Raw genomic sequence first — 26,328 nt, 5'->3', positions numbered from 1 at the left:
TTGTGCTGCCGATCTGGCCACGAAGCTTCGTACCCGCAGCGCGTCTGAATGGTCTAAGACTCTCATTATGATTATCCACTAAAAGTTTTAACGTGGTGTCATTCTGGTCTAAAAGCACAATGTTTTGAATAGGACTGAATTCTGCGCATGTGCATGAACTCGACTCCTAAAATTTCTCTTGAATATACAAATATTTTGACATAAAATTTTATTTTAGTAGTATAAGATTTGGAAAAGTTCGTAGTAAGTGTGTTAATAAAGGATAAAAATATCTAAAAAAATGTAAAAAAAAGAAAAGAAAAATATATTGAAAAAGTTCTCAGTTTGGAGACTCGAACTGGAGACCAGCAAAACTAGATGGCTCGTGCTGCCGATCTGGCCACGAAGCTTCGTACCCGCAGCGCGTCTGAATGGTCTAAAACTCTCACTATGATTATCCACTAAAAGTTTTAACGTGGTGTCATTCTGGTCTAAAAGCACAATGTTTTGAATAGGAATGATTTCTGGGCATGTGCGTGAACTCGACTCCTAAAATTTCTTTTGAATATAGAAATATTTTGACATAAAATTTTATTTTAGTAGTATAAGATTTGGAAAAGTTCGTTGTAAGTGTGGGAATAAAGGATAAAAATATCTAAAAAAAATTTTAAAAAAAAGAAAAGAAAAATATATTTAAAAATTTCTCAGTTTCGAGACTCGAACTGAAGACCAGCAAAACTAGATGGCTCGTGCTGCCGATCTGGCCACGAAGCTTCGTACCCGCAGCGCGTCTGAATGGTCTAAAACTCTCATTATGATTATCAACTAAAAGTTTTAACGTGGTGTCATTTTGGTCTAAAAGCACAATGTTTTGAATAGGAATGAATTCTGCGCCTGTGCGTGAACTCGACTCCTAAAATTTCTCTTGAATATAGAAATACTTTGACATAAAATTTTATTTTAGTAGTATAAGATTTGGAAAAGTTCGTAGTAAGTGTGGGAATAAAGGATAAAAATATCTAAAATAAAACTTTAAAAAAAGAAAAGAAAAATATATTGAGAAAGTTCTCAGTTTCGAGACTCGAACTGAAGACCAGCAAAACTAGATGGCTTGTGCTGCCGATCTGGCCACGAAGCTTCGTACCCGCAGCGCGTCTGAATGGTCTAAGACTCTCATTATGATTATCCACTAAAAGTTTTAACGTGGTGTCATTCTGGTCTAAAAGCACAATGTTTTGAATAGGACTGAATTCTGCGCATGTGCATGAACTCGACTCCTAAAATTTCTCTTGAATATACAAATATTTTGACATAAAATTTTATTTTAGTAGTATAAGATTTGGAAAAGTTCGTAGTAAGTGTGTTAATAAAGGATAAAAATATCTAAAAAAATGTAAAAAAAAGAAAAGAAAAATATATTGAAAAAGTTCTCAGTTTGGAGACTCGAACTGGAGACCAGCAAAACTAGATGGCTCGTGCTGCCGATCTGGCCACGAAGCTTCGTACCCGCAGCGCGTCTGAATGGTCTAAAACTCTCACTATGATTATCCACTAAAAGTTTTAACGTGGTGTCATTCTGGTCTAAAAGCACAATGTTTTGAATAGGAATGATTTCTGGGCATGTGCGTGAACTCGACTCCTAAAATTTCTTTTGAATATAGAAATATTTTGACATAAAATTTTATTTTAGTAGTATAAGATTTGGAAAAGTTCGTTGTAAGTGTGGGAATAAAGGATAAAAATATCTAAAAAAAATTTTAAAAAAAAGAAAAGAAAAATATATTTAAAAATTTCTCAGTTTCGAGACTCGAACTGAAGACCAGCAAAACTAGATGGCTCGTGCTGCCGATCTGGCCACGAAGCTTCGTACCCGCAGAGCGTCTGAATGGTCTAAAACTCTCATTATGATTATCAACTAAAAGTTTTAACGTGGTGTCATTTTGGTCTAAAAGCACAATGTTTTGAATAGGAATGAATTCTGCGCAAGTGCGTGAACTCGTTTCCTAAAATTTCTCTTGAATATAGAAATATTTTGACATAAAATTTTATTTTAGTAGTATAAGATTTGGAAAAGTTCGTAGTAAGTGTGGGAATAAAGGATAAAAATATCTAAAATAAAACTTTAAAAAAAGAAAAGAAAAATATATTGAGAAAGTTCTCAGTTTCCATACTCGAAATGAAGACCAGCAAAACTAGATGGCTCGTGCTGCCGATCTGGCCACGAAGCTTCGTACCCTCAGCGCGTCTGAATGGTCTAAGACTCTCATTATGATTATACACTAAAAGTTTTAACGTGGTGTCATTCTGGTCTAAAAGCACAATGTTTTGAATAGGAATGAATTCTGCGCATGTGCGTGAACTCGACTCCTAAAATTTCTCTTGAATATAGAAATATTTTGACATAAAATTTTATTTTAGTAGTATAAGATTTAAAAAAGTTCGTAGTAAGTGTGGGAATAAAGGATAAAAATATCTAAAATAAAACTTTAAAAAAAGAAAAGAAAAATATATTGAGAAAGTTCTCAGTTTCGAGACTCGAACTGAATACCAGCAAAACTAGATGGCTCGTGCTGCCGATCTGGCCACGAAGCTTCGTACCCGCAGCGCGTCTGAATGGTCTAAAACTCTCACTATGATTATCCACTAAAAGTTTTAACGTGGTGTCATTCTGGTCTAAAATCACAATGTTTTGAATAGGAATGATTTCTGGGCATGTGCGTGAACTCGACTCCTAAAATTTCTTTTGAATATAGAAATATTTTGACATAAAATTTTATTTTAGTAGTATAAGATTTGGAAAAGTTCGTTGTAAGTGTGGGAATAAAGGATAAAAATATCTAAAAAAAATGTTAAAAAAAAGAAAAGAAAAATATATTTAAAAATTTCTCAGTTTCGAGACTCGAACTGAAGACCAGAAAAACTAGATGGCTCGTGCTGCCGATCTGGCCACGAAGCTTCGTACCCGCAACGCGTCTGAATGGTCTAAGACTCTCATTATGATTATCAACTAAAAGTTTTAACGTGGTGTCATTTTGGTCTAAAAGCACAATGTTTTGAATAGGAATGAATTCTGCGCAAGTGCGTGAACTCGATTCCTAAAATTTCTCTTGAATATAGAAATATTTTGACATAAAATTTTATTTTAGTAGTATAAGATTTGGAAAAGTTCGTATTAAGTGTGGGAATAAAGGATAAAAATATCTAAAATAAAACTTTAAAAAAAGAAAAGAAAAATATATTGAGAAAGTTCTCAGTTTCCATACTCGAAATGAAGACCAGCAAAACTAGATGGCTCGTGCTGCAGATCTGGCCACGAAGCTTCGTACCCTCAGCGCGTCTGAATGGTCTAAGACTCTCATTATGATTATACACTAAAAGTTTTAACGTGGTGTCATTCTGGTCTAAAAGCACAATGTTTTGAATAGGAATGAATTCTGCGCATGTGCGTGAACTCGACTCCTAAAATTTCTCTTGAATATAGAAATATTTTGACATAAAATTTTATTTTAGTAGTATAAGATTTAAAAAAGTTCGTAGTAAGTGTGGGAATAAAGGATAAAAATATCTAAAATAAAACTTTAAAAAAAGAAAAGAAAAATATATTGAGAAAGTTCTCAGTTTCGAGACTCGAACTGAATACCAGCAAAACTAGATGGCTCGTGCTGCCGATCTGGCCACGAAGCTTCGTACCCGCAGCGCGTCTGAATGGTCTAAGACTCTCATTATGATTATCAACTAAAAGTTTTAACGTGGTGTCATTCTGGTCTAAAAGCACAATGTTTTGAATAGGAATGAATTCTGCGCATGTGCGTGAACTCGACTCCTAAAATTTCTCTTGAATATAGAAATATTTTGACATAAAATTTTATTTTAGTAGTATAAGATTTGGAAAAGTTCGTAGTAAGTGTGGGAATAAAGGATAAAAATATCTTAAAAAAATGTAAAAAAAAGAAAAGAAAAATATATTTAAAAAGTTCTCAGTTTCGAGACTCGAACTGAAGACCAGCAAAACTAGATGGCTAGTGCTGCCGATCTGGCCAGGAAGCTTCGTACCCACAGCGCGTCTGAATGGTCTAAACTCTCATTATGATTATCCACTAAAAGTTTTAACGTGGTGTCATTCTGGTCTAAAAGCACAATGTTTTGAATAGGAATGAATTCTGCGCATGTGCGTGAACTCGACTCCTAAAATTTCTCTTGAATATAGAAATATTTTGACATAAAATTTTATTTTAGTAGTATAAGATTTGGAAAAGTTCGTAGTAAGTGTGGGAATAAAGGATAAAAATATCTTAAAAAAATGTAAAAAAAAGAAAAGAAAAATATATTTAAAAAGTTCTCAGTTTCGAGACTCGAACTGAAGACCAGCAAAACTAGATGGCTCGTGCTGCCGATCTGGCCACGAAGCTTCGTACCCACAGCGCGTGTGAATGGTCTAAGACTCTCATTATGATTATCCACTAAAAGTTTTAACTTGGTGTCATTCTGGTCTAAACGCACAATGTTTTGAATAGGAATGAATTCTGCGCATGTGCGTGAACTCGACTCCTAAAATTTCTCATGAATATAGAAATATTTTGACATAAAATTTTATTTTAGTAGTATAAGATTTGGAAAAGTTCGTAGTAAGTGTGTTAATAAAGGATAAAAATATCTAAAAAAATGTAAAAAAAAGAAAAGAAAAATATATTGAAAAAGTTCTCAGTTTGGAGACTCGAACTGGAGACCAGCAAAACTAGATGGCTCGTGCTGCCGATCTGGCCACGAAGCTTCGTACCCGCAGCGCGTCTGAATGGTCTAAGACTCTCATTATGATTATACACTAAAAGTTTTAACGTGGTGTCATTCTGGTCTAAAAGCACAATGTTTTGAATAGGAATGAATTCTGCGCATGTGCGTGAACTCGACTCCTAAAATTTCTCTTGAATATAGAAATATTTTGACATAAAATTTTATTTTAGTAGTATAAGATTTAAAAAAGTTCGTAGTAAGTGTGGGAATAAAGGATAAAAATATCTAAAATAAAACTTTAAAAAAAGAAAAGAAAAATATATTGAGAAAGTTCTCAGTTTCGAGACTCGAACTGAAGACCAGCAAAACTAGGTAGCTCGTGCTGCCGATCTGGCCACGAAGCTTCGTACACGCAGAGCTTCTGAATGGTGTAAGACTCTCATCATGATTATAAACTAAAAGTTTTAACGTGGTGTCAATCTGGTCTAAAAGCACAATGTTTTGAATAGGAATGAATTCTGCGCATGTGCGCGAACTCGGCTCCTAAAATTTCTCTTGAATATAGAAATATTTTGACATAAAATTTTATTTTAGTAGTATAAGATTTGGAAAAGTTCGTAGTAAGTGTGGGAATAAAGGATAAAAATATTTTTAAAAAATGTAAAAAAAAGAAAATAAAAATTTATTTAAAAAGTTCTCAGTTTCGAGACTCGAACTGAAGACCAGCAAAACTATATGGCTCCTGCTGCCGATCTGGCCACGAAGCTTCGTACCCGCAGTGCGTCTGAATGGTCTAAGACTCTCATTATTATTATCCACTAAAAGTGTTAACGTGGTGTCATTCTGGTCTAAAAGCACAATGTTTTGAATAGGAATGAATTCTGCGCATGTGCGTGAACTCGACTCCTAAAATTTCTCTTGAATATAGAAATATTTTGACATAAAATTTTATTTTAGTAGTATAAGATTTGGAAAAGTTCGTAGTAAGTGTGGGAATAAATTATAAAAATATTTAAAAAAAATGTAAAAGAAAGAAAAGAAAAATATTTTTAAAAAGTTCTCAGTTTCGAGACTCGAACTGAAGACCAGCAAAACTAGATGGCTCGTGCTGTCGATCTGGCCACGACGCTTCGTACCCGCAGTGCGTCTGAATGGTCTAAGACTCTCATTATTATTATCCACTAAAAGTGTTAACGTGGTGTCATTCTGGTCTAAAAGCACAATGTTTTGAATAGGAATGAATTCTGCGCATGTGCGTGAACTCGACTCCTAAAATTTCTCTTGAATATAGAAATATTTTGACATAAAATTTTATTTTAGTAGTATAAGATTTGGAAAAGTTCGTAGTAAGTGTGGGAATAAAGGATAAAAATATCTAAAAAAAATGTAAAAAAAAGGAAAGAAAAATATATTTAAAAAGTTCTTAGTTTCGAGACTCGAACTGAAGACCAGCAAAACTAGATGGCTCGTGCTGCCGATCTGGCCACGAAGCATCGTACCCGCAGCGCGTCTGAATGGTCTAAACTCTCATTATGATTATCCACTAAAAGTTTTAACGTGGTGTCATTCTGGTCTAAAAGCACAATGTTTTGAATAGGAATGAATTCTGCGCATGTGCGTGAACTCGACTCCTAAAATTTCTCTTGAATATAGAAATATTTTGACATAAAATTTTATTTTAGTAGTATAAGATTTGGAAAAGTTCGTAGTAAGTGTGGGAATAAAGGATAAAAATATCTTAAAAAAATGTAAAAAAAAGAAAAGAAAAATATATTTAAAAAGTTCTCAGTTTCGAGACTCGAACTGAAGACCAGCAAAACTAGATGGCTCGTGCTGCCGATCTGGCCACGAAGCTTCGTACCCACAGCGCGTGTGAATGGTCTAAGACTCTCATTATGATTATCCACTAAAAGTTTTAACTTGGTGTCATTCTGGTCTAAACGCACAATGTTTTGAATAGGAATGAATTCTGCGCATGTGCGTGAACTCGACTCCTAAAATTTCTCATGAATATAGAAATATTTTGACATAAAATTTTATTTCAGTAGTATAAGATTTGGAAAAGTTCGTAGTAAGTGTGGGAATAAAGGATAAAAATATCTAAAAAAAATGTAAAAAAAAGAAAAGAAAAATATATTGAAAAATTTCTCAGTTTCGAGACTCGAACTGAAGACCAGCAAAACTAGATGGCTCGTGCTGCCGATCTGGCCACGAAGCTTCGTGCCCGCAGCGCGTCTGAATGGTCTAAGACTCTCATTATGATTATCAACTAAAAGTTTTAACGTGGTGTCATTCTGGTCTAAAAGCACAATGTTTTGAATAGGCATGAATTCTGCGCATGTGCGGGAACTCGGCTCCTAAAATTTCTCTTGAATATAGAAATATTTTGACATAAAATTTTATTTTAGTAGTATAAGATTTGTAAAAATTCGTAGTAAGTGTGGGAATAAAGGATAAAAATATCTAAAAAAATGTAAAAAAAAGAAAAGAAAAATTAATTTAAAAAGGTCTCAATTTCGAGACTCGAACTGAAGACCAGCAAAACTAGGTAGCTCGTGCTGCCGATCTGGCCACGAAGCTTCGTACACGCAGAGCTTCTGAATGGTGTAAGACTCTCATCCTGATTATAAACTAAAAGTTTTAACGTGGTGTCAATCTGGTCTAAAAGCACAATGTTTTGAATAGGAATGAATTCTGCGCATGTGCGCGAACTCGGCTCCTAAAATTTCTCTTGAATATAGAAATATTTTGACATAAAATTTTATTTTAGTAGTATAAGATTTGGAAAAGTTCGTAGTAAGTGTGGGAATAAAGGATAAAAATATATTAAAAAAATGTAAAAAAAAGAAAAGAAAAATTTATTTAAAAAGTTCTCAGTTTCGAGACTCGAACTGAAGACCAGCAAAACTAGATGGCTCCTGCTGCCGATCTGGCCACGAAGCTTCGTACCCGCAGTGCGTCTGAATGGTCTAAGACTCTCATTATTATTATCCACTAAAAGTGTTAACGTGGTGTCATTCTGGTCTAAAAGCACAATGTTTTGAATAGGAATGAATTCTGCGCATGTGCGTGAACTCGACTCCTAAAATTTCTCTTGAATATAGAAATATTTTCACAATAAATTTTATATTAGTAATATAAGATTTGGAAAAGTTCGTAGTAAGTGTGGTAATAATGGATAAAAATATCTAAAACAAATTTTAAACAAAGAAAAGAAAAATATATTGAAAAAGTTCTCAATTTCGAGACTCGAACTGAAGACCAGCAAAACGAGATGGCTCGTGCTTCCGATCTGCCCACGAAGCTTCGTACCAGCAGTGCGTCTGAATGGTCTAAGACTCTCATTATTATTATCCACTAAAAGTGTTAACGTGGTGTCATTCTGGTCTAAAAGCACAATGTTTTGAATAGGAATGAATTCTGCGCATGTGCATGAACTCGACTCCTAAAATTTCTCTTGAATATAGAAATATTTTGACATAAAATTTTATTTTAGTAGTATAAGATTTTGAAAAGTTCGTAGTAAGTATGGGAATAAAGGATAAAAATATCTAAAAAAAATGTAAAAAAAAGAAAAGAAAAATATATTTAAAAAGTTCTCAGTTTCGAGACTCGAACTGAAGACCAGCAAAACTAGATGGCTCGTGCAGCCGATCTGGCCACGAAGCCTCGTACTTGCAGCGATTCTGAATGGTCTAAGACTCTCATTATGATTATACACAAAAAGTTTTAACGTGGTGTCATTCTGGTCTAAAAGCACAATGTTTTGAATAGGAAAGAATTCTGCGCATGTGCGTGAACTCGACTCCTGAAATTTCTCTTGAATATAGAAATATTTTGACATAAAATTTTATTTTAGTAGTATAAGATTTGGAAAAGTTCGTAGTAACAGTGGGAATAAATTATAAAAATATCTAAAAAAAATGTAAAAGAAAGAAAAGAAAAATATTTTTAAAAAGTTCTCAGTTTCGAGACTCGAACTGAAGACCAGCAAAACTAGATGGCTCGTGCTGTCGATCTGGCCATGACGCTTCGTACCCGCAGCGCGTCTGAATGGTCTAAGACTCTCATTATGATTATCCCCTAAAAGTTTTAACGTGGTGTCATTCTGGTCTAAAAGCACAATGTTTTGAATAGGAATGAATTCTGCGCATGTGCGTGAACTCGACTCCTAAAATTTCTCTTGAATATAGAAATATTTTGACATAAAATTTTATTTTAGTAGTATAAGATTTGGAAAAGTTCGTAATAAAAGTCGGAATAAAGGATAAAAATATCTAAAAAAATATAAAAAAAAGAAAAGAAAAATATATTTAAAAAGTTCTCAGTTTCGGGACTGGAACTGAAGACCAGCAAAACCAGATGGCTCGTGCTGCCGATCTGGCCACGAAGCCTCGTACTTGCAGCGATTCTGAATGGTCTAAGACTCTCATTATGATTATCCACAAAAAGTTTTAACGTGGTGTCATTCTGGTCTAAAAGCACAATGTTTTGAATAGGAATGAATTCTGCGCATGTGCGTGAACTCGACTCCTAAAATTTCTCTTGAATATAGAAATATTTTGACATAAAATTTTATTTTAGTAGTATAAGATTTTGAAAAGTTCGTAGTAAGTATGGGAATAAAGGATAAAAATATCTAAAAAAAATGTAAAAAAAAGAAAAGAAAAATATATTTAAAAAGTTCTCAGTTTCGAGACTCGAACTGAAGACCAGCAAAACTAGATGGCTCGTGCAGCCGATCTGGCCACGAAGCCTCGTACTTGCAGCGATTCTGAATGGTCTAAGACTCTCATTATGATTATCCACAAAAAGTTTTAACGTGGTGTCATTCTGGTCTAAAAGCACAATGTTTTGAATAGGAAAGAATTCTGCGCATGTGCGTGAACTCGACTCCTAAAATTTCTCTTGAATATAGAAATATTTTGACATAAAATTTTATTTTAGTAGTATAAGATTTGGAAAAGTTCGTAGTAACAGTGGGAATAAATTATAAAAATATCTAAAAAAAATGTAAAAGAAAGAAAAGAAAAATATTTTTAAAAAGTTCTCAGTTTCGAGACTCGAACTGAAGACCAGCAAAACTAGATGGCTCGTGCTGTCGATCTGGCCATGACGCTTCGTACCCGCAGCGCGTCTGAATGGTCTAAGACTCTCATTATGATTATCCCCTAAAAGTTTTAACGTGGTGTCATTCTGGTCTAAAAGCACAATGTTTTGAATAGGAATGAATTCTGCGCATGTGCGTGAACTCGACTCCTAAAATTTCTCTTGAATATAGAAATATTTTGACATAAAATTTTATTTTAGTAGTATAAGATTTGGAAAAGTTCGTAATAAAAGTCGGAATAAAGGATAAAAATATCTAAAAAAATATAAAAAAAAGAAAAGAAAAATATATTTAAAAAGTTCTCAGTTTCGGGACTGGAACTGAAGACCAGCAAAACCAGATGGCTCGTGCTGCCGATCTGGCCACGAAGCCTCGTACTTGCAGCGATTCTGAATGGTCTAAGACTCTCATTATGATTATCCACAAAAAGTTTTAACGTGGTGTCATTCTGGTCTAAAAGCACAATGTTTTGAATAGGAAAGAATTCTGCGCATGTGCGTGAACTCGACTCCTAAAATTTCTCTTGAATATAGAAATATTTTGACATAAAATTTTATTTTAGTAGTATAAGATTTGGAAAAGTTCGTAGTAACAGTGGGAATAAATTATAAAAATATCTAAAAAAAATGTAAAAGAAAGAAAAGAAAAATATTTTTAAAAAGTTCTCAGTTTCGAGACTCGAACTGAAGACCAGCAAAACTAGATGGCTCGTGCTGTCGATCTGGCCACGACGCTTCGTACCCGCAGCGCGTCTGAATGGTCTAAGACTCTCATTATGATTATCCACTAAAAGTTTTAACGTGGTGTCATTCTGGTCTAAAAGCACAATGTTTTGAATAGGAATGAATTCTGCGCATGAGCGTGAACTCGACTCCTAAAATTTCTCTTGAATATAGAAATATTTTGACATAAAATTTTATTTTAGTAGTATAAGATTTGGAAAAGTTCGTAGTAAGTGTGGGAATAAAGGATAAAAATATCAAAATTAAACTTAAAAAAAGAAAAGAAAAATATATTGAAAAAGTTCTCAGTTTCGTGACTCGAACTGAAGACCAGCAAAACTAGATGTCTCGTGCTGCCGATCTGGCCACGACGCTTCGTACCCGCAGCGAGTCTGAATGGTCTAAGACTCTTATTATGATTATCCACTAAAAGTTTTAACGTGGTCTCATTCTGGTCTAAAAGCACAATGTTTTGAATAGGAATGAATTCTGCGCATGTGCGTGAACTCGACTCCTAAAATTTCTCTTGAATATAGAAATAATTTGACATAAAATTTTATTTTAGTAGTATAAGATTTGGAAAAGTTCGTAGTAACTGTGGGAATAAAAGATAAAAATATCTAAAAAAAATGTAAAAAAAAGAAAAGAAAAATATATTTAAAAAGTTCTCAGTTTCGAGACTCTAACTGAAGACCAGCAAAACTTGATGTCTCGTGCTGCCGATCTGGCCACGAAGCTTCGTTCCCGCCGCGCGTCTGAATGGTCTAAGACTCTCATTATGATTATCCACTAAAAGTTTTAACGTGGTGTCATTCTGGTCTAAAAGCACAATGTTTAGAATAGGAATGAATTCTGCGCATGTGCGTGAACTCGACTCCTAAAATTTCTCTTGAATATAGAAATATTTTGACATAAAACTTTATTTTAGTAGTATAAGATTTGGAAAAGTTCGTAGTAAGTGTGGGAATAAAGGATAAAAATATCTAAAAAAAATGTAATAGAAAGAAAAGAAAATATATTTAAAAAGTTCTCAGTTTCGAGACTCGAACTGAAGACCAGCAAAACTAGATGTCTCGTGCTGCCGATCTAGCCACGAAGCTTCGTACCCGCAGCGCGTCTGAATGGTCTAAGACTCTCATTATGATTATCCACTAAAAGTGTTAACATTCTGGTCTAACTAAAAGCACATTCTGGTCTAAAAGCACAATGTTTTGAATAGGAATGAATTCTGCGCAGGTGCGTGAACTCGACTCCTAAAATTTCTCTTGAATATAGAAATATTTTGACATAAAATTTTATTTTAGTAGTATAAGATTTGGAAAAGTTCGTATTAAGTGTGGGAATAAAGGATAAAAATATCTAAAATAAAACTTAAAAAAAAGAAAAGAAAAATATATTGAAAAAGTTCTCAGTTTCGAGACTCGAACTGAAGATCAGAAAAACTAGATGGCTCGTGCTGCCGATCTGGCCACGAAGCTTCGTACCCGCCGCGAGTCTGAATGGTCTAAGACTCTCATTATGATTATCCACTAAAAGTTTTAACGTGGTGTCATTCTGGTCTAAAAGCACAATGTTTTGAATAGGAATGAATTCTGCGCATGTGCGTGAACTCGACTCCTAAAATTTCTCTTGAATATAGAAATATTTTGACATAAAATTTTATTTTAGTAGTATAAGATTTGGAAAAGTTCGTAGTAAGTGTGGGATTAAAGGATAAAAATATCTAAAAAAAATGTAATAGAAAGAAAAGAAAAATATATTTAAAAAGTTCTCAGTTTCGAGACTCGAACTGAAGACCAGCAAAACTAGATGTCTCGTGCTGCCGATCTAGCCACGAAGCCTCGTACCCGCAGCGCGTCTGAACTGTCTAAGACTCTCATTATGATTATCCACTAAAAGTGTTAACATTCTGGTCTAACTAAAAGCACATTCTGGTCTAAAAGCACAATGTTTTGAATAGGAATAAATTCTGCGCATGTGCGTGAACTCGACTCCTAAAATTTCTCTTGAATATAGAAATATTTTGACATAAAATTTTATTTTAGTAGTATAAGATTTGGAAAAGTTCGTATTAAGTGTGGGAATAAAGGATAAAAAAATCTAAAATAAAACTTAAAAAAAAGAAAAGAAAAATATATTGAAAAAGTTCTCAGTTTCGAGACTCGAACTGAAGATCAGAAAAACTAGATGGCTCGTGCTGCCGATCTGGCCACGAAGCTTCGTACCCGCAGTGCGTCTGAAAGGTCTAAGACTCTCATTATGATTATCTACTAAAAGTGTTAACGTGGTGTCATTCTGGTCTAAAAGCACAATGTATTGAATAGGAATGAATTCTGCGCATATGCGTGAACTCGACTCCTAAAATTTCTCTTGAATATAAAAATATTTTGACATAAAATTTTATTTTAGTAGTATAAGATTTGGAAAAGTTCGTAGTAAGTGTGGGAATAAAGGATAAAAATATCTAAAAAAATGTAAAAAATAAAAGAAAAGAAAAATATATCTAAAAAGTTCTCAGTTTCGAGACTCGAACTGAAGACCAGCAAAACTAGATGTCTCGTGCTGCCGATCTGGCCACGACGCTTCGTACCCGCAGCGAGTCTGAATGGTCTAAGACTCTCATTATGATTATCCACTAAAAGTTTTAACGTGGTCTCATTCTGGTCTAAAAGCACAATGTTTTGAATAGGAATGAATTCTGCGCATGTGCGTGAACTCGACTCCTAAAATTTCTCTTGAATATAGAAATATTTTGACATAAAATTTTATTTTAGTAGTATAAGATTTGGAAAAGTTCGTATTAAGTGTGGGAATAAAGGATAAAAATATCTAAAATAAAACTTAAAAAAAAGAAAAGAAAAATATATTGAAAAAGTTCTCAGTTTCGAGACTCGAACTGAAGATCAGAAAAACTAGATGGCTCGTGCTGCCGATCTGGCCACGAAGCTTCGTACCCGCCGCGAGTCTGAATGGTCTAAGACTCTCATTATGATTATCCACTAAAAGATTTAACGTGGTGTCATTCTGGTCTAAAAGCACAATGTTTTGAATAGGAATGAATTCTGCGCATGTGCGTGAACTCGACTCCTAAAATTTCTCTTGAATATAGAAATATTTTGACATAAAATTTTATTTTAGTAGTATAAGATTTGGAAAAGTTCGTAGTAAGTGTGGGAATAAAGGATAAAAATATCTAAAAAAAATGTAATAGAAAGAAAAGAAAAATATATTTAAAAAGTTCTCAGTTTCGAGACTCGAACTGAAGACCAGCAAAACTAGATGTCTCGTGCTGCCGATCTAGCCACGAAGCTTCGTACCCGCAGCGCGTCTGAATGGTCTAAGACTCTCATTATGATTATCCACTAAAAGTGTTAACATTCTGGTCTAAGTAAAAGCACATTCTGGTCTAAAAGCACAATGTTTTGAATAGGAATAAATTCTGCGCATGTGCGTGAACTCGACTCCTAAAATTTCTCTTGAATATAGAAATATTTTGACATAAAATTTTATTTTAGTAGTATAAGATTTGGAAAAGTTCGTATTAAGTGTGGGAATAAAGGATAAAAATATCTAAAATAAAACTTAAAAAAAAGAAAAGAAAAATATATTGAAAAAGTTCTCAGTTTCGAGACTCGAACTGAAGATCAGAAAAACTAGATGGCTCGTGCTGCCGATCTGGCCACGAATCTTCGTACCCGCAGTGCGTCTGAAAGGTCTAAGACTCTCATTATGATTATCTACTAAAAGTGTTAACGTGGTGTCATTCTGGTCTAAAAGCACAATGTATTGAATAGGAATGAATTCTGCGCATATGCGTGAACTCGACTCCTAAAATTTCTCTTGAATATAAAAATATTTTGACATAAAATTTTATTTTAGTAGTATAAGATTTGGAAAAGTTCGTAGTAAGTGTGGGAATAAAGGATAAAAATATCTAAAAAAATGTAAAAAAAAAAAGAAAAGAAAAATATATTTAAAAAGTTCTCAGTTTCGAGACTCGAACTGAAGACCAGCAAAACTAGATGGCTCGTGCAGCCGATCTGACCACGACGCTTCGCACCCGCAGCGCGTCTGAATGGTCTAAGACTCTCATTATGATTATCCACTAAAAGTTTTAACGTGGTGTCATTCTGGTCTAAAAGCACAATGTATTGAATAGGAATGAATTCTGCGCATATGCGTGAACTCGACTCCTAAAATTTCTCTTGAATATAAAAATATTTTGACATAAAATTTTATTTTAGTAGTATAAGATTTGGAAAAGTTCGTAGTAAGTGTGGGAATAAAGGATAAAAATATCTAAAAGAAATATAAAAAAAAGAAAAGAAAAATATATTTAAAAAGTTCTCAGTTTCGAGACTCGAACTGAAGACCAGCAAAACTAGATGTCTCGTGCTGCCGATCTGGCCACGACGCTTCGTACCCGCAGTGCGTCTAAATGGTCTAAGACTCTCATTATTATTATCCACTAAAAGTGTTAACGTGGTGTCATTCTGGTCTAAAAGCACAATGTTTTGAATAGGAATGAATTCTGCGCATGTGCGTGAACTCGACTCCTAAAATTTCTCTTGAATATAGAAATATTTTGACATAAAATTTTATTTTAGTAGTATAAGATTTGGAAAACTTCGTAGTAAGTGTGGGAATAAAGGATAAAAATATCTAAAAAAAATGTAAAAATAAGAAAAGAAAAATATATTTAAAAAGTTCTCAGTTTCGAGACTCGAACTGAAGACCAGCAAAACTAGATGGCTCGTGCTGCCGATCTGGCCACGAAGCTTCGTACCCACAGCGATTCTGAATGGTCTAAGACTCTCATTATGATTATCCACAAAAAGTTTTAACATGGTGTCATTCTGGTCTAAAAGCACAATGTTTTGAATAGGAATGAATTCTGCGCATGTGCGTGAACTCGACTCCTAAAATTTCTCTTGAATATAGAAATATTTTGACATAAAATTTTATTTTAGTAGTATAAGATTTGGAAAAGTTCGTAGTAAGTGTGGGAATAAAGGATAAAAATATCTAAAAAAAATGTAAAAAAAAGAAAAGAAAAATATATTTAAAAAGTTCTCAGTTTCGAGACTCTAACTGAAGACCAGCAAAACTTGATGTCTCGTGCTGCCGATCTGGCCACGAAGCTTCGTACCCGCCGCGCGTCTGAATGGTCTAAGACTCTCATTATGATTATCCACTAAAAGTTTTAACGTGGTGTCATTCTGGTCTAAAAGCACAATGTTTTGAATAGGAATGAATTCTGCGCATGTGCGTGAACTCGACTCCTAAAATTTCTCTTGAATATAGAAATATTTTGACATAAAAATTTATTTTAGTAGTATAAGATTTGGAAAAGTTCGTAGTAAGTGTGGGAATAAAGGATAAAAATATCTAAAAAAAATGTAAAAAAAAGAAAAGAAAAATATATTTAAAAAGTTCTCAGTTTCGAGACTCGAACTGAAGACCAGCAAAACTAGATGGCTAGTGCAGCCGATCTGACCACGAAGCTTCGTACCCGCAGCGCGTCTGAATGGTCTAAGACTCTCATTATGATTATCCACTAAAAGTGTTAACATTCTGGTCTAACTAAAAGCACATTCTGGTCTAAAAGCACAATGTTTTGAATAGGAATGAATTCTGCGCATGTGCGTGAACTCGACTCCTAAAATTTCTCTTGAATATAGAAATATTTTGACATAAAATTTTATTTTAGTAGTATAAGATTTGGAAAAGTTCGTATTAAGTGTGGGAATAAAGGATAAAAATATCTAAAATAAAACTTAAAAAAAAGAAAAGAAAAATATATTGAAAAAGTTCTCAGTTTCGAGACTCGAACTGAAGATCAGAAAAACTAGATGGCTCGTGCTGCCGATCTGGCCACGAAGCTTCGTACCCGCCGCGAGTCTGAATGGTCTAAGACTCTCATTATGATTATCCACTAAAAGTGTTAACGTGGTGTCATTCTGGTCTAAAAGCACAATGTATTGAATAGGAATGAATTCTGCGCATATGCGTGAACTCGACTCCTAAAATTTCTCTTGAATATAAAAATATTTTGACATAAAATTTTTTTTAGTAGTATAAGATTTGGAAAAGTTCGTAGTAAGTGTGGGAATAAAAGATAAAAATATCTAAAAAAAATGTAAAAAAAAAAAGAAAAGAAAAATATATTTAAAAAGTTCTCAGTTTCGAGACTCGAACTGAAGACCAGCAAAACTAGATGGCTCGTGCAGCCGATCTGACCACGAAGCTTCGTACCCGCAGCGCGTCTGAATGGTCTAAGACTCTCATTATGATTATCCACTAAAAGTTTTAACGTGGTGTCATTCTGGTCTAAAAGCACAATGTTTTGAATAGGAATGAATTCTGCGCATGTGCGTGAACTCGACTCCTAAAATTTCTCTTGAATATAGAAATATTTTGACATAAAATTTTATTTTAGTAGTATAAGATTTGGAAAAGTTCGTAGTAAGTGTGGGAATAAAGGATAAAAATATCTAAAAAAAATGTAAAAAAAAGAAAAGAAAAATATATTTAAAAAGTTCTCAGTTTCGAGACTCGAACTGAAGACCAGCAAAACTAGATGGCTCGTGCAGCCGATCTGCCCACGAAGCTTCGTACCCGCAGCGCGTCTGAATGGTCTAAGACTCTCATTATGATTATCCACTAAAAGTCTAACGTGGTGTCATTCTGGTCTAAAAGCACAATGTTTTGAATAGGAATGAATTCTGCGCATGTGCGTGAACTCGACTCCTAAAATTTCTATTGAATATAGAAATATTTTGACATAAATTTTTATTTTAGTAGTATAAGATTTGGAAAAGTTCGTAGTAAGTGTGGGAATAAAGGATAAAAATATCTAAAAAAAAATGTAAAAAAAAGAAAAGAAAATTATATTTAAAAAGTTCTCAGTTTCGAGACTCGAACTGAAGACCAGCAAAACTAGATGGCTCGTGCTGCCGATCTGGCCATGAAGCTTCGTACCCGCAGCGATTCTGTATGGTCTAAGACTCTTATTATGATTATCCACTAAAAGTTTTAACGTGGTGTCATTCTGGTCTAAAAGCACAATGTTTTGAATAGGAATGAATTCTGCGCATGTGCGTGAACTCGACGACTAAAATTTCTCTTGAATATAGAAATATTTTGACATAAAATTTTATTTTAGTAGTATAAGATTTGGAAAAGTTCGTAGTAAGTGTGGGAATAAAGTATAAAAATATCTAAAAAAAATGTAAAAAAAAGAAAAGAAAAATATATTGAAAAAGTTCTCAGTTTCGAGACTCGAACTGAAGATCAGAAAAACTAGATGGCTCGTGATGCCGATTTGGCCACGAAGCTTCGTACCCACAGTGCGTCTGAAAGGTCTAAGACTCTGATTATGATTATCCACTAAAAGTGTTAACGTGGTGTCATTCTGGTCTAAAAGCACAATGTTTTGAATAGGAATGAATTTTGCGCATATGCGTGAACTCGACTCCTAAAATTTCTCTTGAATATAGAAATATTTTGACATAAAATTTTATTTTAGTAGTATAAGATTTGGAAAAGTTCGTAGTAAGTGTGGGAATAAAGGATAAAAATATCTAAAAAAAATGTAAAAAAAAGAAAAGAAAAATATAATTAAAAAGTTCTCAGTTTCGAGACTCGAACTGAAGACCAGCAAAACTAGATGGCTCGTGCTGCCGATCTGGCCACGAAGCTTAGTACCCGCAGCGATTCTGAATGGTCTAAGACTGTCATTATAATTATCCACTAAAAGTTTTAACGTGGTGTCATTCTGGTCTAAAAGCACAATGTTTTGAATAGGAATGAATTCTGCGCATGTGCGTGAACTCGACTCCTATAATTTCTCTTGAATATAGAAATATTTTGACATAAAATTTTATTTTAGTAGTATAAGATTTGGAAAAGTTCGTAGTAAGTGTGGGAATAAAGGATAAAAATATCTAAAAAAAAATGTAAAAAAATGAAAAGATAAATATATTTAAAAAGTTCTCAGTTTCGAGACTCGAACTGAAGACCAGCAAAACTAGATGGCTCGTGCTGCCGATCTGGCCACGAAGCCTCGTACCCGCAGCGCGTCTGAATGGTCTAAGACTCTCATTATGATTATCCACTAAAAGTTTTAACGCTGTGTCATTCTGGTCTAAAAACACAATGTTTTGAATAGGAAAGAATTCTGCGCATGTGTGTGAACTCGACTCCTAAAATTTCTCTTGAATATAGAAATATTTTGACATAAAATTTTATTTTAGTAGTATAAGATTTAGAAAAGTTCGTAGTAAAAGTCGGAATAAAGGATAAAAATATCTAAAAAAATATAAAAAAAAGAAAAGAAAAATATATTTAAAAAGTTCTCAGTTTCGAGACTCGAACTGAAGACCAGCAAAACTAGATGGCTCGTGCTGCCGATCTGGCCACGAAGCTTCGTACCCGCAGCGATTCTGAATGGTCTAAGACTCTCATTATGATTATCCACAAAAAGTTTTAACATGGTGTCATTCTGGTCTAAAAGCACAATGTTTTGAATAGGAAAGAATTCTGCGCATGTGCGTGAACTCGACTCCTAAAATTTCTCTTGAATATAGAAATATTTTGACATAAAATTTTATTTTAGTAGTATAAGATTTGGAAATGTTCGTAGTAAGTGTGGGAATAAAGGATAAAAATATCTAAAAAAAATGTAAAAAAAAGAAAAGAAAAATATATTCAAAAAGTTCTCAGTTTCGAGACTCGAACTGAAGACCAGCAAAACTAGATGGCTCGTGCTGCCGATCTGGCCACGAAGCTTTGTACCCGCAGCGATTCTGAATGGTCTAAGACTCTCATTATGATTATCCACAAAAAGATTTAACATGGTGTCATTCTGATCTAAAAGCACAATGTTTTGAATAGGAAAGAATTCTGCGCATGTGCGTGAACTCGACTCCTAAAATTTCTCTTGAATATAGAAATATTTTGACATAAAATTTTATTTTAGTAGTATAAGATTTGGAAAAGTTCGTAGTAAGTGTGGGAATAAAGGATAAAAATATCTAAAAAAAATGTAAAAAAAAGAAAAGAAAAATATATTTAAAAAGTTCTCAGTTTCGAGACTCGAACTCAAGACCAGCAAAACTAGATGTCTCGTGCTGCCGATCTGGCCACGACGCACCGTACCCGCAGCGAGTCTGAATGGTCTAAGACTCTCATTATGATTATCCACTAAAAGTTTTAACGTGGTGTCATTCTGGTCTAAAAGCACAATGTTTTGAATAGGAATGAATTCTGCGCATGTGCGTGAACTCGACTCCTAAAATTTCTCTTGAATATAGAAATATTTTGACATAAAATTTTATTTTAGTAGTATAAGATTTGGAAAAGTTCGTAGTAAGTGTGGGATTAAAGGATAAAAATATCTAAAAAAAATGTAATAGAAAGAAAAGAAAAATATATTTAAAAAGTTCTCAGTTTCGAGACTCGAACTGAAGACCAGCAAAACTAGATGTCTCGTGCTGCCGATCTAGCCACGAAGCCTCGTACCCGCAGCGCGTCTGAACTGTCTAAGACTCTCATTATGATTATCCACTAAAAGTGTTAACATTCTGGTCTAACTAAAAGCACATTCTGGTCTAAAAGCACAATGTTTTGAATAGGAATAAATTCTGCGCATGTGCGTGAACTCGACTCCTAAAATTTCTCTTGAATATAGAAATATTTTGACATAAAATTTTATTTTAGTAGTATAAGATTTGGAAAAGTTCGTATTAAGTGTGGGAATAAAGGATAAAAATATCTAAAATAAAACTTAAAAAAAAGAAAAGAAAAATATATTGAAAAAGTTCTCAGTTTCGAGACTCGAACTGAAGATCAGAAAAACTAGATGGCTCGTGCTGCCGATCTGGCCACGAAGCTTCGTACCCGCAGTGCGTCTGAAAGGTCTAAGACTCTCATTATGATTATCTACTAAAAGTGTTAACGTGGTGTCATTCTGGTCTAAAAGCACAATGTATTGAATAGGAATGAATTCTGCGCATATGCGTGAACTCGACTCCTAAAATTTCTCTTGAATATAAAAATATTTTGACATAAAATTTTATTTTAGTAGTATAAGATTTGGAAAAGTTCGTAGTAAGTGTGGGAATAAAGGATAAAAATATCTAAAAAAATGTAAAAAAAAAAAGAAAAGAAAAATATATTTAAAAAGTTCTCAGTTTCGAGACTCGAACTGAAGACCAGCAAAACTAGATGGCTCGTGCAGCCGATCTGACCACGACGCTTCGCACCCGCAGCGCGTCTGAATGGTCTAAGACTCTCATTATGATTATCCACTAAAAGTTTTAACGTGGTGTCATTCTGGTCTAAAAGCACAATGTATTGAATAGGAATGAATTCTGCGCATATGCGTGAACTCGACTCCTAAAATTTCTCTTGAATATAAAAATATTTTGACATAAAATTTTATTTTAGTAGTATAAGATTTGGAAAAGTTCGTAGTAAGTGTGGGAATAAAGGATAAAAATATCTAAAAGAAATATAAAAAAAAGAAAAGAAAAATATATTTAAAAAGTTCTCAGTTTCGAGACTCGAACTGAAGACCAGCAAAACTAGATGTCTCGTGCTGCCGATCTGGCCACGACGCTTCGTACCCGCAGTGCGTCTAAATGGTCTAAGACTCTCATTATTATTATCCACTAAAAGTGTTAACGTGGTGTCATTCTGGTCTAAAAGCACAATGTTTTGAATAGGAATGAATTCTGCGCATGTGCGTGAACTCGACTCCTAAAATTTCTCTTGAATATAGAAATATTTTGACATAAAATTTTATTTTAGTAGTATAAGATTTGGAAAACTTCGTAGTAAGTGTGGGAATAAAGGATAAAAATATCTAAAAAAAATGTAAAAATAAGAAAAGAAAAATATATTTAAAAAGTTCTCAGTTTCGAGACTCGAACTGAAGACCAGCAAAACTAGATGGCTCGTGCTGCCGATCTGGCCACGAAGCTTCGTACCCACAGCGATTCTGAATGGTCTAAGACTCTCATTATGATTATCCACAAAAAGTTTTAACATGGTGTCATTCTGGTCTAAAAGCACAATGTTTTGAATAGGAATGAATTCTGCGCATGTGCGTGAACTCGACTCCTAAAATTTCTCTTGAATATAGAAATATTTTGACATAAAATTTTATTTTAGTAGTATAAGATTTGGAAAAGTTCGTAGTAAGTGTGGGAATAAAGGATAAAAATATCTAAAAAAAATGTAAAAAAAAGAAAAGAAAAATATATTTAAAAAGTTCTCAGTTTCGAGACTCTAACTGAAGACCAGCAAAACTTGATGTCTCGTGCTGCCGATCTGGCCACGAAGCTTCGTACCCGCCGCGCGTCTGAATGGTCTAAGACTCTCATTATGATTATCCACTAAAAGTTTTAACGTGGTGTCATTCTGGTCTAAAAGCACAATGTTTTGAATAGGAATGAATTCTGCGCATGTGCGTGAACTCGACTCCTAAAATTTCTCTTGAATATAGAAATATTTTGACATAAAAATTTATTTTAGTAGTATAAGATTTGGAAAAGTTCGTAGTAAGTGTGGGAATAAAGGATAAAAATATCTAAAAAAAATGTAAAAAAAAGAAAAGAAAAATATATTTAAAAAGTTCTCAGTTTCGAGACTCGAACTGAAGACCAGCAAAACTAGATGGCTAGTGCAGCCGATCTGACCACGAAGCTTCGTACCCGCAGCGCGTCTGAATGGTCTAAGACTCTCATTATGATTATCCACTAAAAGTGTTAACATTCTGGTCTAACTAAAAGCACATTCTGGTCTAAAAGCACAATGTTTTGAATAGGAATGAATTCTGCGCATGTGCGTGAACTCGACTCCTAAAATTTCTCTTGAATATAGAAATATTTTGACATAAAATTTTATTTTAGTAGTATAAGATTTGGAAAAGTTCGTATTAAGTGTGGGAATAAAGGATAAAAATATCTAAAATAAAACTTAAAAAAAAGAAAAGAAAAATATATTGAAAAAGTTCTCAGTTTCGAGACTCGAACTGAAGATCAGAAAAACTAGATGGCTCGTGCTGCCGATCTGGCCACGAAGCTTCGTACCCGCCGCGAGTCTGAATGGTCTAAGACTCTCATTATGATTATCCACTAAAAGTGTTAACGTGGTGTCATTCTGGTCTAAAAGCACAATGTATTGAATAGGAATGAATTCTGCGCATATGCGTGAACTCGACTCCTAAAATTTCTCTTGAATATAAAAATATTTTGACATAAAATTTTTTTTAGTAGTATAAGATTTGGAAAAGTTCGTAGTAAGTGTGGGAATAAAAGATAAAAATATCTAAAAAAAATGTAAAAAAAAAAAAGAAAAGAAAAATATATTTAAAAAGTTCTCAGTTTCGAGACTCGAACTGAAGACCAGCAAAACTAGATGGCTCGTGCAGCCGATCTGACCACGAAGCTTCGTACCCGCAGCGCGTCTGAATGGTCTAAGACTCTCATTATGATTATCCACTAAAAGTTTTAACGTGGTGTCATTCTGGTCTAAAAGCACAATGTTTTGAATAGGAATGAATTCTGCGCATGTGCGTGAACTCGACTCCTAAAATTTCTCTTGAATATAGAAATATTTTGACATAAAATTTTATTTTAGTAGTATAAGATTTGGAAAAGTTCGTAGTAAGTGTGGGAATAAAGTATAAAAATATCTAAAAAAAATGTAAAAAAAAGAAAAGAAAAATATATTGAAAAAGTTCTCAGTTTCGAGACTCGAACTGAAGATCAGAAAAACTAGATGGCTCGTGATGCCGATTTGGCCACGAAGCTTCGTACCCACAGTGCGTCTGAAAGGTCTAAGACTCTGATTATGATTATCCACTAAAAGTGTTAACGTGGTGTCATTCTGGTCTAAAAGCACAATGTTTTGAATAGGAATGAATTTTGCGCATATGCGTGAACTCGACTCCTAAAATTTCTCTTGAATATAGAAATATTTTGACATAAAATTTTATTTTAGTAGTATAAGATTTGGAAAAGTTCGTAGTAAGTGTGGGAATAAAGGATAAAAATATCTAAAAAAAATGTAAAAAAAAGAAAAGAAAAATATAATTAAAAAGTTCTCAGTTTCGAGACTCGAACTGAAGACCAGCAAAACTAGATGGCTCGTGCTGCCGATCTGGCCACGAAGCTTAGTACCCGCAGCGATTCTGAATGGTCTAAGACTGTCATTATAATTATCCACTAAAAGTTTTAACGTGGTGTCATTCTGGTCTAAAAGCACAATGTTTTGAATAGGAATGAATTCTGCGCATGTGCGTGAACTCGACTCCTATAATTTCTCTTGAATATAGAAATATTTTGACATAAAATTTTATTTTAGTAGTATAAGATTTGGAAAAGTTCGTAGTAAGTGTGGGAATAAAGGATAAAAATATCTAAAAAAAAATGTAAAAAAATGAAAAGATAAATATATTTAAAAAGTTCTCAGTTTCGAGACTCGAACTGAAGACCAGCAAAACTAGATGGCTCGTGCTGCCGATCTGGCCACGAAGCCTCGTACCCGCAGCGCGTCTGAATGGTCTAAGACTCTCATTATGATTATCCACTAAAAGTTTTAACGCTGTGTCATTCTGGTCTAAAAACACAATGTTTTGAATAGGAAAGAATTCTGCGCATGTGTGTGAACTCGACTCCTAAAATTTCTCTTGAATATAGAAATATTTTGACATAAAATTTTATTTTAGTAGTATAAGATTTAGAAAAGTTCGTAGTAAAAGTCGGAATAAAGGATAAAAATATCTAAAAAAATATAAAAAAAAGAAAAGAAAAATATATTTAAAAAGTTCTCAGTTTCGAGACTCGAACTGAAGACCAGCAAAACTAGATGGCTCGTGCTGCCGATCTGGCCACGAAGCTTCGTACCCGCAGCGATTCTGAATGGTCTAAGACTCTCATTATGATTATCCACAAAAAGTTTTAACATGGTGTCATTCTGGTCTAAAAGCACAATGTTTTGAATAGGAAAGAATTCTGCGCATGTGCGTGAACTCGACTCCTAAAATTTCTCTTGAATATAGAAATATTTTGACATAAAATTTTATTTTAGTAGTATAAGATTTGGAAATGTTCGTAGTAAGTGTGGGAATAAAGGATAAAAATATCTAAAAAAAATGTAAAAAAAAGAAAAGAAAAATATATTCAAAAAGTTCTCAGTTTCGAGACTCGAACTGAAGACCAGCAAAACTAGATGGCTCGTGCTGCCGATCTGGCCACGAAGCTTTGTACCCGCAGCGATTCTGAATGGTCTAAGACTCTCATTATGATTATCCACAAAAAGATTTAACATGGTGTCATTCTGATCTAAAAGCACAATGTTTTGAATAGGAAAGAATTCTGCGCATGTGCGTGAACTCGACTCCTAAAATTTCTCTTGAATATAGAAATATTTTGACATAAAATTTTATTTTAGTAGTATAAGATTTGGAAAAGTTCGTAGTAAGTGTGGGAATAAAGGATAAAAATATCTAAAAAAAATGTAAAAAAAAGAAAAGAAAAATATATTTAAAAAGTTCTCAGTTTCGAGACTCGAACTCAAGACCAGCAAAACTAGATGTCTCGTGCTGCCGATCTGGCCACGACGCATCGTACCCGCAGCGAGTCTGAATGGTCTAAGACTCTCATTATGATTATCCACTAAAAGTTTTAACGTGGTGTCATTCTGGTCTAAAAGCACAATGTTTTGAATAGGAATGAATTCTGCGCATGTGCGTGAACTCGACTCCTAAAATTTCTTTTGAATATAGAAATATTTTGACATAAAATTTTATTTTAGTAGTATAAGATTTGGAAAAGTTCGTAGTAAGTGTGGGAATAAAGCATAAAAATATCTAAAAAAATTGTAAAAAAAAGAAAAGAAAAATATATTTAAAAAGTTCTCAGTTTCGAGACTCGAACTGAAGACCAGCAAAACTAGATGGCTCGTGCAGCCGATCTGCCCACGAAGCTTCGTACCCGCAGCGCGTCTGAATGGTCTAAGACTCTCATTATGATTATCCACTAAAATTTTAACGTGGTGTCATTCTGGTCTAAAAGCACACTGTTTTGAATAGGAATGAATTCTGCGCATGTGCGTGAACTCGACTCCTAAAATTTCTCTTGAATATAGAAATATTTTGACATGAAATTTTATTTTAGTAGTATAAGATTTGAAAGAGTTCGTAGTAAGTGTGGGAATAAATGATAAAAATATCTAAAATAAAACTTAAAAAAAAGAAAAGAAAAATATATTGAAAAAGTTCTCAGTTTCGAGACTCGAACTGAAGACCAGCAAAACTAGATGTCTCGTGCTGCCGATCTGGCCACGAAGCTTCGTACCCGCAGCGCGTCTGAATGGTCTAAGACTCTCATTATGATTATCCACTAAAAGTGTTAACATTCTGGTCTAACTAAAAGCACATTCTGGTCTAAAAGCACAATGTTTTGAATAGGAATGAATTCTGCGCATGTGCGTGAACTCGACTCCTAAAATTTCTCTTGAATATAGAAATATTTTGACATAAAATTTTATTTTAGTAGTATAAGATTTGGAAAAGTTCGTATTAAGTGTGGGAATAAAGGATAAAAATATCTAAAATAAAACTTAAAAAAAAGAAAAGAAAAATATATTGAAAAAGTTCTCAGTTTCGAGACTCGAACTGAAAATCAGAAAAACTAGATAGCTCGTGCTGCCGATCTGGCCACGAAGTTTCGTACCCGCAGCGCGTCTGAAAGGTCTAAGACTCTCATTATGATTATC

Source organism: Argiope bruennichi, chromosome X1 (genome assembly GCF_947563725.1).
Source record: "Argiope bruennichi chromosome X1, qqArgBrue1.1, whole genome shotgun sequence".
Taxonomy (NCBI): Eukaryota; Metazoa; Arthropoda; class Arachnida; order Araneae; family Araneidae; genus Argiope; species Argiope bruennichi.
Note: the sequence above shows the minus strand (reverse complement) of the source record.